The 16433-nt window shown below is 37.3% G+C and overlaps 1 long non-coding RNA gene across 1 annotated transcript in view; it reads left to right on the top strand.

Moving 5' to 3' along the window:
* The window catches only part of LOC134471730 (uncharacterized), an 83677-nt gene that overhangs the window by 27415 nt on the left and 39829 nt on the right, over positions 1-16433 (top strand). The gene's annotated exons all lie outside the window — the stretch shown is intronic.

Genomic DNA, 16433 nt, shown 5'->3' with positions numbered 1-16433 from the left:
AGTGAGAAGAGACCTAGAATAGCAAGGACAGTTCTAAGCAGCAAAGGCAAGGCAGGAGGTATCACAATCCCTGACTTGAAACTATACTACAAAGCAACAGTAGTAAAATCAACATGGTACTGGAACCAAAACAGAGCTGAAGATCAGTGGAATAGATTAGAAGATACAACCACAACTGCAAACACGCTCAACCATCTTATCTTCAATAAAGGGGCCAAACAGGTTCACTGGGAGCACAACAGTCTTTTTAATAAATGGTGCTGGAAAAATTGGCTCTCCATATGTCGAAAACTAAAACTAGACCCATGCCTATCACCATGTACCAAAATAAAATCTAAATGGATCAAAGATCTAAGTATTGAAAAAGAAACACTAAATCTATTGGAAGACAAATTGGGCAAAAACCTTGAAGATATAGGAGTAGGTAGAGAATTCATGAACAGGACTCAAACCGCACAGGAAATACTTCCCAGAATCAATAACTGGGATCACCTCTTATTAAAAAGTTTCTGCACATCAAAAGAAGTCTCCAGTGTGGTAAGAAGAAAACCCACAAACTGGGAAAAAATCTTAGTGAACTGCCCCTCAGAAAAAGGACTTCTGTCTAAAACATATAAAGAACTAAAAACAATCAGACCCCCAAAATTCAAAGACCCCATCCAAAAATTGGCATCTGAGATGAATAGACAATTCTCAGATGAAGAAATACAAATGGCAAATAAATATATGAAAAAATGTTCACCATCATTGGTCATCAGAGAAATGCAAATCAAAACCACACTGAGATTCCATCTCACTCCTGAAAGAATGGCCAAGATCAAGAAAACCAACAACAACAAATGCTGCAGAGGCTGCGGAGGAAAAGGAACTCTCCTGCACTGTTGGTGGGAGTGTAGACTAGTGCACCCATTGTGGGGGTCAGTCTGGAGATTTCTCAGAAAACTAGGACTGGAAGCCCATATGACCCAGCTATACCACTTCTAGGCATATTCCCAGAAGAACTGAAAGCATCATACCACAGTGATATATGTGCACTCATGGGTTTTTTGTTTTTTTGTTTGTTTGTTTTGTTTTTTTCATTTTTATCAGTACCAGGGATCGAACTCACGACTGCCTGCTTGCAAGGCAGGCACTTAAACCACTGAGCTAAATCCCCTGCCCCTTGCACCTGTGTTTATAGCAGCACAATTTGTAATAGCCAGATCTTGGAAACAACCTAAGTGTCTATCAACTGAAGAATGGATAAAAAAGTTGTGGTATTTTTACACAATGGAGTACTACTCAGCTATAAAGAGTGACCACATTGAGACATTTATAAATAAATGGACTCAGCTTGAGACCATACTCATAAGTGAAATAAATCAAACTCACATGTATAAATACCGAATAGTTTCCCTAGTGTAAGAAATGATAAGAATACATAAAAGTATGTGGTAATCATGATTCCCAATCATATTGGTTTGAAGCCATATAATGTTTTCACTCATTAACCGCAATGGTTTTAACCTGGGTTGTTCAATTTTAGTATCTTTGATAGCACAAATAGCTATTTTGAAGAAAGCAACACAACATAAAAGCTAGTGCTGATTTAATATCTTCTTGTTTTGAAGTCCCATCAAGCTGTAGTACATCTGTTTCCACTGCTTTTAACATGTTGTATCTTACTATATTTCACTATATGCTATAGTATAAACAAAACTCTTTATAGGCAAAGAGATAATATAGAAACCATTGTTTGTTTTCTATTAGCAGGTTCTAAATACCCTGTAATTCTTGCATTCTCTTGAAAGGCTTCACACTGTCTAGATACGCTTGATATTATAGTATGTGAAGTTACACTCAAATAATTTAAGGAAAGAGGCACTATGGTGACTACTATTATATTAGATTATCTGGCGGTTAAAAACAATGATGTTTGAATTGCTCGGTTCTGCCCTGCGTTGTTCTTTTACAATGTCCTCTCATCTCAATCTTCTCCCTATTTTTAAATTAATCTATTTTCTATCATTTTTTTAATTAAGGGGAAACTAAATTAAAGAATAACGGGACATATTATAGTAACTTTTTTGTTATCCTATTAATCTGACTTGAACCCCAGTATTGCTCTCCCCATCTTGTTCTGTCTTATTATTATATATTCTATTTTGTTTGATAGTATTAATTTTGAGGGTTTAGGCAATCACGCTGAAGGCAATAAGATATACTATGATGCCTAATATGGATTGACTATCATCCTTTTTTTTGGAAGTCCTGTAAGGTCCTCAGTGTAGATTTTGTTAGTTTTGTTCCATATTGTTTTGATCAATTCTATTATGCCTGATGATATAGACAACTCAATTTAAAAATAGCAAGAGGCACAATAACAAGAGGTAACCACTTTTGATCACCTGGTATTCTATTTTTGCATCACGAACCTAGATAAAAGCAGGGGTAACTATTCTCTTTGCAGAAAACATGAACTTCAGACCTAAAATAGATGAAAGGGATAAATAAGGTCACTACACACTCATTAGTGGAAAAATTCAAGAGGAAGAACTAACAATTATAAATATATATGCACCAAATACAGGAGCATCCAATTATATAATAAAGATACTAATAGCCATTAAAAACCAAATACACAAAAACACAATTATAACAGGGGACCTTACCACCCTACTGTCACAAGGAGATAGATCAACTAGACAAAAAGTCAGCAAAAAAATAATAGAACTGAATCATATCTAGGAGCAATTGGACTTAGTAGATGTTTACAAAGTGTTCCACCCAACCACATCAGAATACACATTTTTCTCAGCTGTTCATGGGACATTCTCCAAAACAGACTATATATTATCCCATAAAAACATTGTTAAGTGACTGCAAAGATATTGAAATTATCCCATGCATAACATTTGACCATAGCACACTGAAGTTAGAAATTAATGGCAAAAGAAATTTCAAAACCTGCATAAATACATGGAAAATAATAACCTTCTGATCAATCAGTGGGCTAAGATGAGATTAAAGAAGAAATAAAGCAATATCTACAATTCAATGAAAATTCAGAAACAACATACTGTAGTCTCTGGGATGCAATGAAAGAAGTCTTAAGAGGGAAATATATAGCAATAAATTGTCATATCAAAAAACATAATGAGCACAAATAAACAACCTAATGCTTTATCTCAAGCTTCTAGAAAACAAAGAGAAGGTTAAACACAAAGTTCAGAGAAGAGAGAAAATTGTAAAGATTAGAGCAGAAATCAATGCAATTAAAACTAAAAAAATACAAAGAATTAATGAATCAAAAAGCTGGCTTTTTGAGAGAATAAACAAAATTGACAAACCTCTAGCTAACCTTATCAAGAAAAAGAAAGAAAAAACCAAGATTCATGCAATAAGGACTGAAAAGGAGGAAATTACTACAGATCCCATGGAAATTCAAAAGATCATTAATACCTACTTTGAAAATCTCTATTCACATAGAGTGGAAAACACACAGAAAATGGACAGATTTCTAGAACCATATGAACTACCAAAACTCAACCAAGAAGATATAGGAATTTTGAATAACCGAATATCAGCTATTGAAACTGAAAACATATTTAAAAACTTACCAACAAAGAAAAGCCCCAGTCCTGATGGATTCACAGCTGAGTTTTACAAGAAATTTAGAGAAGATTTGATGCCAATACTCCTTAAACTCTTTAATGAAATTGAAAAAGAAGCAATCCTCCCTAAATCATTCCTGGAGGCAAGTATTATTCTGGTACCAAAAACCAGAGACAGACTCAACCAAAAAGAACTATAGGCCAATCTCACTAATGAATATCGATGCAAAGATTCTCAATAAAATACTGACAAATAAAATGCAGCAAATCATCAAGAAGATTATACATCATGACCAAGTGGGATTCATTCCAGAAATGCAGGAATGATTTAACATACGCAAATCAATAAATGTAATATGCCACATCAACAGAACCAAAAACAAAAACCACACGGTCATCTCAATAGATGTAGAAAAAGCTTTTGATAAAGTCCAACACGTGTTGATGATAAAAACCTTCAGAACCTCAGAATACACAGTGTCTTCCTCAATTTCATAATGGCCATCTATGACAAACCAACAGCCAACATGATACAAAATGAACAAAAACTGAAAGCTTTCACTTTAAAATCAGGAATGAGGCAAGGATGTCCACTATCACTCTCCTATTCAATATAGTTCTGGAAACACTAGCCAGCGCAATCAGAAAAGAGACAGAAATAAAAGGAATAGAGATAGGAAAGGAAGAAGTTAAATTATCACTATTTGCAGAAGATATGACACTCTATACAGAAGACTCAAAAACTCCATTAAAAGACTACTAGAAGTAATACACAAATTTAGCAGTGTAGCTGGATCCAAGCCAATGCTCAAAAATCAATAACATTTCTGTACACAAACAAAAAATTCACCAAGAGAGAAAATATGGAAATATCATCCTTCACAACAGCATCTAAAAAAATGAAATACTTAGGAATCAGCCTAAGAATGTAAAAGACCTATATGCTGAAAATTATGCTATGCTAAAAAAGATGATTGAAGAGGATATTAGAAAATAGAAGGATATTCCTTGTTCTGCTAGGAGGAACCAACATTGTAAAAATGGCCATTCTTCCATACTGTTACACAAATTTAATGCAATCCCAATCAAAATACCATCAACATACCTCACAGATCTAAAGAAAACACTCTTAAAATTCATTTGGAAACAGAAAAAAACCTAGAATAGCAAAGCCAATCCTGGGCAACAAAGGAATCCAAGGCAAGGTAGGAGGCATCTCAATTCCTGACTTGAAACTATAGTACAAAGCCACAGTGATAAAATCAGCATGGTACTGACAAGGAAATAGACCTGAGGGAGATCTGGTCATGGTGGGACTTAGGTAGCTTATTTGCCACCCTCTTGCTAAGCATGCCTGGCTTGGGCCAGGAGGAGAACCAGCACTCCCGTGAGCCTACCACCACACAGCCTGAGAATCAAACACCCCCACACCCCATAGCAACTGGGGATAGATGTCTCAGCATCTCTTGGAAGTATGACCATAATGCAATATAACAAATATGGAGATTTCCTTCTATCTTCTGTTTGAAGACAAAGCTTGTTTTCATTGTTTTGTTTTGTTATGTTTCTTTTGCTCTATTCAGTACTCTCAATTGATTTTATATTGTTCTGTTTTTGGTTTGATTTTGCTATACCTAATTGACTGGACAACTATTGTGAAGATAACAAGATATACCATAGTAACCTATTACTACCATCCCAGTATCCTGCTGTGAAGTTTTGTACCAATTTCACTCATTGTCTCAATTGGCTTTGTTGTGTCTTGTTCTGTTGTATTTTTACTACTTTCAAAATAAAATTTAAAAAAAAGAAATAGACCTGAGGATCAATGGAACAGATTAGAAGATGCAAGCACAACTACAAAGACACTGAGCCACCTAATATTTGACCAAGGGGCTAAATATGTTCACTGGAAGAAGGATAGCCTCTTTAATAAATGGTGTTGGAAAAATTGGCTCTACACATGCCGAAGACTAAAACTATATCCATGTCTATCACCATGCACAATCCCAATCAACATACCATTAACATACTCCACAGATCTAGAGAAAACACTCCTAAAATTCATTTGGAAACAGAAGAAACCTAGAATACCAAAGGCAATTCTGGGCAACAAAGGCAAGGCAGGAGGCATCTCAATTCCTGACTTGAAACTATACTGCAAAGCCACAGTGATAAAATCAGCCTGGTATCTGGGAAAGAAATAGATCTGAGGATCAATGGAACAGATTAGAAGATGCAAAAACAACTACAAAGACACTCAGCTGCCTGATATTTGACCAAAGAGCTAAACATGTTTGCTGGGAGACGGATAGCCTCTTTAATAAATGGTGCTGGAAAAACTGGCTTTCCAAATGCCAAAGACTGAAACTAGAAATCATGCACAATACTAAGGTGTGAGTGTAGACTGGTGTAACCACTATGGAAATCAGTATGGAGAATTCTTAGAGGACTAGGATTGGAATTTGCATTCAATCTAGCTATTCCCCTCCTGGGTATTTTCCCAAAAAAACTGAAGAGGTCATATCCCAATGACATATGTGCAGCCATGTTCATAGCAGCACAATCTGTAATAGCCAAATCTTGAAAACAACCAAGATGTCCATCAACCACAGAGTGGATGAAAAAGATGTGGTATTTTTAAACAATGGAATATTATTCAGCTATAATAAATGATGATCTTGAGGACAGGCAAATGGAGACAACTTGAGTCTATCCTCATTTGTGAAATAAATAAGAATCATATTTATAAATATCACATTGTGTCTCTAGTGTAAAAAGTAAATAGAAATGTACAACCAATAAAACCCAAAATGTGTAATTGCTATTGTAAAAAAGAGAGGAAAAGAGAGTGCCCCAAAGGATATAACTGTATGTATGTTTAAGTGTGTAGGATTGATAACAATATTACTAAGTTTCTGTTGGATAGTTGAACAGAACTGTTTGCAGTCTGGTTGTTTAAATGTCTACTTTGTATGCTTTACTTTTGTAACTTGAACAACTATTTCTAAGAGGACAATATGTAATTTATCAACTAGTGATTTCTTAGTGTTTATGTTTTTGAAATTATGTATTATTTCTACCCTTTTTCTGTTTTTTCTTTAAATAAAAAACTATTATACACAGAAAAGAAGATATTTGAGAGATTATTAAGGGAAATTATTACATGAACTACATATTAGTTAGTATGAAACCAGTATTATTTTTCTCAGCTCTGATAATGGTTCTGTGGTTATGTAGCTAGGTGGAAAAAATTCTCTTTATTGTTACATAATGTATGTTGATGGTTTAGGGCTGACATGTAATCACATTTGTATACTTCAGATTGAAAGATTTCTGCCCTAGTATAAATTACTGGTCATTATTATGATGGTCTAACATGACAGAAAGCCAAAGCAAAGCTACACTTACCCTGATGACCACTTTCTCCTCCTTCCCCTCCAGCTCTGATTACAATTTCCTCTGTTCTTTTCCATGCACATGTAGAGAATTCTAGTTGGTTCCTCACACATCATCAGTGCCTGCCTGAAGCGTCTCTTCTGCTCAGAGGTCACCTAATCTTCAGCCCCCTCTGTATCTAGCACAGGAGAAGCTCAGCTCCTCGAGCTATGTGCTCCTCTCCATGTCCTTGGTAAAGGCCTCTTTTTCTTTCCTTTTGCTTCTCTGTTGCACTGGATAACTCTAACACAAATATTTCCATTCAAAATGATTATGCACCAATGGAGAAAAAGATCCTGATCAAAAAAGTTAGCAGTCGGTGAATCTAAGGAGAAAACACGATTGTTCATTAAGCACTGCTTTCAAAATATTTAAAGACAAACATTTTTAAACATAAAATGTAGAATAAAACACAAAAATACTTTTAAAAATCACATAACACAGTGAGTTAAAGTAACAAATATTAATATTAAATTTAAAAGCTAATTATAAGGAGATGACAATGATACAGAGGTCATGTATGAGAGCAGACAAATAATGACAGGTTTAATGTATGACTTGCATTCTGGTTACATAAGAAAAGTCTTAATATCCAAGAACAACCTCTGTTTGATTTATGTGACAAACTTCCCCTACCAGGGGTCCAAATATTTTATGATAAGAAACATGTTTTCAATGCGATGAAAGCTGCCAATATCTTGGTTGTCAGTTTTACTATCTATTGAGAAAAAATACTTAATGACTAATTCACCCATGAATTCAAGAAACACTGCAAAGTGAATTTCTATGTCATTAAGCAAAGCACATTTGCATAAATGTGCAAATGGAGAATTCAATTGTGAATGAAACCCAATGTGTGTTTAGTTTAGAGACTATTTAGGACATATAATTATGTGTATGCCAAATATTTCCAGTCATTGTAAACACTGGAAAATAAATTCAAAATGGAAAAGTCTTTAGATAAAGAAAAGAAAGAGCTCCTAGTTATTTTCACAGCAAACATCCTTTTGGACAAGAATGTTAAGCTTTCTTAACCTGTCCTAAAAACAGGTGGAATTTATCCTGGAAAAAAAAACCACCTGTTGGAGTCATAGTAACTCAACTTTGAATCTGTGCACCGGGGAAATTTCCTGGCTTCGCCGTTCTGGATCTCACTGTCTGAGATGAAATGATAGTAATAGAGACGATGCCAAACTTTCTCAGATAATTGTGCTTTTCTGTATTCTTTTGAACATGTGCATGAATTTATACCTCAGCATGTTCCCCAAACGAGTTGAGAGTTGAGGCAAAAGGATAATGTCTTAAGTTCAAAAGGGAACGTTTATGAAATACATCAATAGTTGTGTGATAACCTTAGTTTTTAACCCCAATGGATCCATTAGAGTTCAGCCACTGGAGTAATGGATTTTATAATTCATTGTAACCCTACTTTGTAGAATATATTCTTTTCACTACAGAAGACAGCAAGGTGTCTGTCTGTGTACTACAGAGCCAGATCACCTGGTGGAAGATCAAAGGCCTGGAGCTGATGGCAGGGTCCAGCCAGAGTCCGTTAGAACATCAAAAGGTCTCTGTTCGAAGGCTGAAGAGGCCACACTGACCAGTGACAGACAGAGAAGACCTTCCTGTGGCAATAGCAAAGGCTGGGCTCCTCTGAAGAAAGGAAAATTTCCTTTTTTTCAACTGTATTCTTTCCAGGACAATTGGTGAGCGTCATCCACATCTGGCGTGAGTCTTCCCTACTCAGTTTCTGGCCTACACGTCAGGCATCCCCAGACACAGGGCTTCTTTAATCCAATTAGGTGTTTTGAATTGATTCCAGATGGCTTAATGCCATTGACAACTGCTTTCCATCCTTGGTCCACTGAAAAATCGGACACATCTCCTTAAACCACACTTAGTCTCCTGACAAAATAGCAAATTCATAATTTTGCTCAACATGGTGCAACTATGCTGTGTATGAATAAAAGCATATTAATTCATTCTTCAGAACACAAGACAATCATCTCTGGGTGATGATTTCCCCTAACATTCCATAACTTAAACATTATAATATGTACTTAACAGTTCTACAGGTTTTGTCTTCCCTTGGGAATAGTGGCAGGCTGGAGACTGCTGATCTCTGCTATTGGCCTGTTGGCTTTCATCGCTGGCTCTAGCCAGGGTAGAAGTCCATGTTGTTGAGGCTATGCATAGTGTTCAGCCTTCCACCATGGAGACTTTGTACTTTAGCCCATTAGGCAATAATTGAGGATGCTGAAGGAAAATTTAACCCTATCCACACAATAGTTCATCCTATCCTCTCAATTATTAAAGTCCTCTTCTGCTAAGGCCACCTTACTGGCATTTACACAGGACACAAATGTCTTGGTATCCTTTGGCTATCTGGAGAGATCTAATCCATATATTCTTCCACAAATGCCACTTCCCATGCAGCAGGTGATGGGAGATTATGAAGAGATAAGACACATAACAAAAAGAGAGCTGGGCAGTGACAACCCAGTGTGGTCTGCGTCTTTATTTATTCACAGTAAAAAGAGGAGAGTGCATGATGGAATCAAAAGTGTGACGTCTCGGTGTGTTGCTGAGAACACAGGCAGTGAGACCTTTTCAGGACTATCTGTGTTACAGTTAATAAGGAAGAGCACCAAGACCGGACACCTGCTGATACGCAGCTGAGCCAGTGGTACGCTGGTTTACACGATCTACCTCTGGCTGTGTGTCCCCAGGACTGGCTTTGTTCTGGTCCCAACAGCTTGTCCACATGGCTCATGCCCAGCCCTCTATGTTCTCAGAGCTGGCTTTGCTCTATCCCCGGATATGTGGTTGATCTCCAGCTCAGCTGCTCCCCACACTCAAATCAAATATCTTTGTCATTTTTTTCTAGTCATGTTCCTTCTAAGTCCCCGATCAGCTGACCAGACCATTGGCTACAGCCCACCAATCACTATATGCTCAAACATCTGGCCATTTTTTCTTTCAAGCAAAATTTATAAGCAGGTGCACTGCTCAAAGTTCTGTTCACCATAAAGATTTCCCTTCACTCCTGTCCTTCAGAGGAGAGGGGTTATAGGGCTGAAACTGTCCATTTTCAGTTGGTGGCTAAGTAATGTGCACAGTATTTGTAAGCCAAGCCCAAGTTCTCTCTTCCTCTTTGCACTGAAGTTATGGTACACCGCATTAGGTCCTTGGTGCATGTTTGGAGTTAAGAGGAGCAGAAGCCATTGGCACTTGGGCAATTCTTTTGTGTAACTTTCTTGTACCCTCTGGACTGGGTTCGGCTTGATCACGTACACATCACTCCCTTTTAATAATGAATTGTTATTCTGCACCTTTGGAGGATCAGGTAGTACCCAATTCATGAGCAGCTCAAGTCACATGACAAAGCTGGGCACAAGATAGTGATCTTCAGAGGGTGAGCAGCTGTCTATAGAAGATGGAAGAGACTTGCTCCAAAATTCTAAAGGCTTCTGCTGTGATTTCCCTATGGGGCCTAGCAGAATCCCCAGACTGCACTCCCTTTTGCCACTGTGCCAATGGATCTGCTGGATCACATGGCCCAGTGTCAGAGGAACCTGCAGAGCAGATAGGCCTGTTCCAGACCTTTTCTTATTCTGGGCCCTGCTCCAAACTACCAGCTTTTCAGATCACTTGGTAAGTGGGCCAGAGTAACACACCTAAGCGAGGAAATGTTACCCCCAAAATCCAAACCGGCCCACAAAGCACTGTGCCTCTTCTTTGGTGTAGGAGGAACCAGATGCAACAACTAGTCCTTCACCCCAGAAGGGATATCACTGCCTATGCCATGTCACTTAACTCCTAGAAATTTCACTGAGTTAGAAAGGGCCTTAAATTTTAGTTGGATTTATTTTCCATTTTCTGGCATGCCAGAGCTTTATCAACCAGTCTGGAGCATTTGATTCTTCCAGCTCACTTAGCCCAATTACCATAATATCAATATAATGGGCTGGCATGGTACCCTGTTGGGGACAACAGAGATTAGGTGATCAAGGATCCTTGTAAAGTAAGTTGTGACACAGGACTGGAGAGTTAATGTAACTCTCATGCAGGACAGTGAAGACTGCTGGCCTTGCCAGCAAAAAGCAAATTTCTTTTTTTTTTTATTTAAAGAGAAAAAAAAAACAGAAAAAGGGTACAAGTAATACAGAATTTCAAAACAAAACCAGTAAGAAATCACTAGTTAACAGATTATATATTGTCATCTTAGAAATAGTTGTTCAAGTTACAAAATTAAAGCATACAAAGTAGACATTGAAACAGTGAGACTGCAAACAGTTCTGTTCAATGATTCAACAAAAACTTAGTAATATGGTTATCTGTCTTACACACTTAAATATACATGCAGTTATATCCCTTAGAGCACTTTCTTTTCCTCTCTTTTTTACAATAACAATTACACATTTTGGGTTTTATTACTCCCACAGTTCTTATTACTTTTTTTTGAAGAGAATAAAACCAAATGTGACAAAACAAAACAGAGTCAGTCAAATAAAAAGGGTGGACATAGCACATGATGTAAAAATAGAATACAAGGTGATCAACAATGGTTACATAATGGCTCTTGTTATCTTAAAAAGGATTGCCTATATCATCAGTTATAATAAAATTGAACAAAACAGTACAGAACAAAACCAATAAAACTGAAACATTGGAGACATTACAGGACTTCAAAAGAAGATAATAGTCAAACAAGAATGGGCAGCATAGTGAATCTTACTGTCTTAAAAGTAATAGCCTATATCTTCAAACTTGATACTATCAAGCAAAACATAATACAGCAAAATCAGTCAAAACAAGATGATGAGAGCAATACATAGTTTCGAATCAAGTTAATAGGAAATCAAAGTGGTTATTATAATCCATCCTGCTATTTTTTATTTATTTTTCCCTTAATTAAAAAAATAAAAATAAATGAATCAATAAATAAAAGGAGACTGAGATAAAAGAGGACATAACAACACAACAGCACAGGTCAAAACAGAACAATTTAAGCAACATAGTGTTTCATCACAAGATAACCCGACATAACAGTAGTTACCATAGTGTCTCTTTCCTTGAAATAAATATATGAGTATACCTTCATATACTATATCATCAAACATATCAAGACAATGTAAAACCATTCAAGAGAATGAAATTATCACAGGATATTTAGAACCAACTAATAATAAAATCCAATAAGATACAACATGATAAGACTGATGGAGACAGAAGAACAAAAGCTTGATGGGACTTCAAAACAAGAAGATATTAAATCAGCACTAGCTATTATGATGTCTTGTTTTCTTCAAAATAGCTGTTCATACCATAATGAACAATAAAATCAAAAAACCCAGAATAAAACCATTCCAATTAATGAGTGGAAACATTATAAGGCTTCAAAGCAATATAATGGGGAATCATGATTACCACATATTTCTATGTATTCTTGTCATTTCTTACACTAGGGAAACTATTCGGTACTTATACACGTGAGTTTGATCTATTTCACTTATAAATATGGTCTCAAGCTGGGCCCATTTATTTATAAATATCTCAATGTGATCATTCTTTATAGATGAGTAGTACCCCATTGTATAAAAATACCACAACTTTTTATCCATTCCTCAGTTGATGGACACAGGTTATTTCCAAGATCCGGCTATTACAAATTGTGCTGTTATAAACATGGGTGCACATATATCACTGTGGTTTGATGCTTTCAGTTCTTCTGGGAATATGCCTAGAAGTGGAATAGCTGGAACTCATGGGACTTCCATTCCCAGCTTTTTGAGAAATCTCCAGGCTGACCTCCACAATGTGTTCACCAGTCTACTCTCACACCAACAGTGCAGGAGAGTTCCGTTTTCCCCACAGCCTCTCCAGCATTTGTTTTTGGCGGTTTTCTTGATCCTGGCCATTCTTTCAGGAATGAGATGGAATCTCAGTGTGGTTTCAGTTTGCATTTTTCTAATGACCAATTATGATGAACATTTTTTCATGTATGTATTTTCCATTTGTATTTTTTCATCTGAGAATTCATCTCATATGCCCATTTTTGGATTGGATCTTTGAATTTTGGGGCTCTGATTTTTTAAAATTCTATAAATGTTTTAGAATGAAGTCCTTTGTCTGAGGGAGAGTTCACTAATATTTTTTCCCAGTTTGTGGGTTTTCTTTTCACTCTGATGGATATTTCTTTTAACATGCAGAAACATTTTAATAAGAGGTGGTCCCAGTTATTGATTCTGGGAAGTATTTCTCGTGAGGTTTGAGTCCTGTTCATGAATTCTCTACCCACCCCTATGTCTTCAAGGTTTTTACCCAATTTGTCTTGCAATAGATTTAGTGTTTCTGTTTTAATATTCAGATCTTTGATCCATTTAGACTTTAATTTAGTATGTGGTGATAGGCATGGGTCTAGTTTTAGTTTTTGGCATACGGAGAGCCAGTTTTTCCAACATCTTTTATTAAACAGACTGTCCTTCTTCCAGTGAACCTGTTTGGCCCCTATATCAAAGATAAGGTGGTTGAGTGTGTTTGTAGTTGTGGTTGTATCTTCTAATCTATTCCATTGGTTTCAGCTCTGTTTTGATTCCTGTACCATATTCATTTTCCTAAATTTGCTTTGTAGTATAACTTTAAACCAGGAATTGTGATGCCTCTTGCCTTGCCTTTACTACTTAGAACTGTCTTTGTTATTTTAGGTCTCTTCTCACTCCATTTGAATTTTAGGAGTGATTTCTCTAGATCTATGAAGTATGCTGATGGTATTTTTATTGGGATTGCATTGAATCTATATAACTGTTTTGGGAGAATGACCATTTTCCCAATATTTATTAATCCTATCCATGACCAAGGGATGTCTTTCCACTTTATGAGATCCTCTTCATTCTTTTTTCAGTGTATTATAATTTTCCCTGCATAGGGCTTTCACTTCTTTTGTGAGAAAAATTCCTAATATTTCATTTTTTGGGATGCTAATATGAAGGGTGTGGTTTCTCTTATTTCTCTGTCAGTAATTTTGTTGTTATTGTATAGGAATGCTATTGATTTTGATTATTGATTTTGCATCCAGCTACATTGTTGAATTTATTTATTATACCTAGTAGTCTTTCAATGGAGTTTTGGGGGTCTTCTATGTAGAGCATCATGTCATTTGCAAATAATGATAATTTAACTTCTTCTTTTATTTCTTTGTCTTGTCCAATTGCCCTGGCTAGTATTTCCAGTACTATATTAAATAGGAGCAGTGATAAGGAAAATCCTTGTCTTGTGCCAGATTTTAAAGTACAGGCCTTCAGTTTTTGTCCATTTAGTATGATCCTGGCTGTTGGTTTGTCATAGATTGCCAAGCCCAGCAGGGAGTGGAGAAACCTGTGCCAGTTCAAGACCCACCAAGCTAGTCAGAAAGCAAATTTCTTTTGGTGGGTCTAATGGCTAGGTAGAGAAAAGAAGGCATTTGCCAAATCAACAGTTGCCTTCTGTGTGCCACGAGCTGTGTTAGTCTGCAGGAGATGTTAGTCTGCCCAAGCAAGCAAACCACATCTGGTGCAATGGCTGCCACTTGAATAAATCACCACTTGATCAAGCTTACGGTGATCTACTGTCTTTCTCCAAGACCTGTGAATCTCATGCACAGGCCCCGCTGAAGAGTTAAGTGTGGCTATGGTGGGAACGACCATCTCTGCATTTCTCAGGTTCTTGATGGTAAGCACTCACTGTCTCTGCAGTCTCTCCAGAGAGGTAGTGTAATTTACTATTTTTACAGATTAGAGGCAACTCTAATGGCTTCCATTTGGCTTTTCCCATCATAGTAGTTCTCAAACTATAGGTCAGGGAACTGATGATGTGAGAATTCTGCCAAGTACTAAGTACATCTCTATCAGTCATAGATTGTGGAACTGGGGAAATTCTGGAGCAGGATGGCTCAGGGAACCACTGGACCCACTCTGAGTCAGACCTGGCTGAAATTCTATTGAGTACCTCATCTTCATAGGCTTCTACCCTTACTGGAGGGCCAAAGTGACATTTTTGACCCTTAGAATCAACATCAGTTCAGGACCAATGTCCAGTTGTCCCCAAAATATATAATTATTTCTTTTTCCCCAATATACAGTTACCCTGATAAAAGGCTTCAGTCTCTGTGGAAAAATAAAAGATGCCAGTGCAACATTTTCATGGTGCTCCTGGGAACCGAGCCTCCTTTTTATTTCAGGGATGATGGCTCTGTAAACTGGTTCAAATCAGGGAACTGAGAGGATCCCTTGTTCATATGATTTAAAGTAGATTTGTTTATTTGTCCTAAAATTTTCCTGCTTATATGAATCCAATAAAAATTTAGTAGAGTTCTTACCTATTTCACTTTTGGGAACACCAGATTTAATCAGCCAATGCTGTCAACACACGTCAGAGCATTAGATCACTGCTTTGCCCTTGCTATCTGTTGTGATAAACATGTGCAACTTATGTGGGCAGCAGAGTGCTGCCACTGGACTCCTGACTCTCTGGGACCCAGTGAAAGCCATTACCTGTAAGTCTTCCCAACTGAGTGGCTGCAGCTTCCATAGTGAGCTCTGGCACACAGAGAAGGACACCAGGGGCTCTTCAAGGTTGCCGGTACTCCTGCCTCATGTCTATTTCTTAATAAATTAGTGAAGGGTGCACGTTCTGGATTAGGAGTCAAGGATTAAGTTTAATTGGGCATATCCACACCGGCATTCCTGTCTCCCTGAGATTATGATCTCCTCATTGGCAGTCAATCAAGAAATGACAGGCATCTCTAGTTCATGGCAGTGGGCTATTGTCTAAGCCCCTTTTGGCCAACTAGCCAAATAAACTGCCAATACTGTTCCTTTCTTAGCTCCAAGGATTGCAACAACAAATTTGGAATCTCTTCTTAATGAGCGCATATCGAGAAATTCAGCCTGATTCAAGTTTGTATTTCTTCTGCTATTATCCCACATCCTCCAGATCTCTGCTTATAAAAATTAGAGAACTCAAGAAAATATTCAGGACCATAATATACCTTGTATGGGTCACACCAAGTACTTCACCTTTACAAGCCTCCTGCGGTTGGGCCTGGTTACAGCCCAGAGGCAGAAGCGGGTGGTGAGCATGGTCCTAAGGAGCAGAGCACTGCCTCGCTTGGCAGCAGTAGCAGCAATGGATGTTAGTTTTTTATGGGAAGCACAGAGATAATTTCCTCAGGTGGAGGAGGAGAGGTGAACATAGGGATTGAGGGAGGGGATGCTTCTGCCACTGGGTGGGGAAATGTCTTCTGGCAAAATAATCTCACCAGCTGGTCATTATCGTCAGACTGTCAGGTTTGTTGCAGACATCTCAACTTCTATGACCCCAAGGTGTGCAATCCCATTCTTTCCTGATCTTTTTTCCTGACCT

The sequence above is a fragment of the Cavia porcellus genome, unplaced genomic scaffold (assembly GCF_034190915.1).
Source record: "Cavia porcellus strain 051 isolate PalLab524CR breed Dunkin Hartley unplaced genomic scaffold, mCavPor4.1 scaffold_19, whole genome shotgun sequence".
NCBI lineage: Eukaryota > Metazoa > Chordata > Mammalia > Rodentia > Caviidae > Cavia > Cavia porcellus.
The sequence above is the reverse complement of the archived record's forward strand: the minus strand, read 5'-3'. Positions and strand labels throughout refer to the sequence as shown.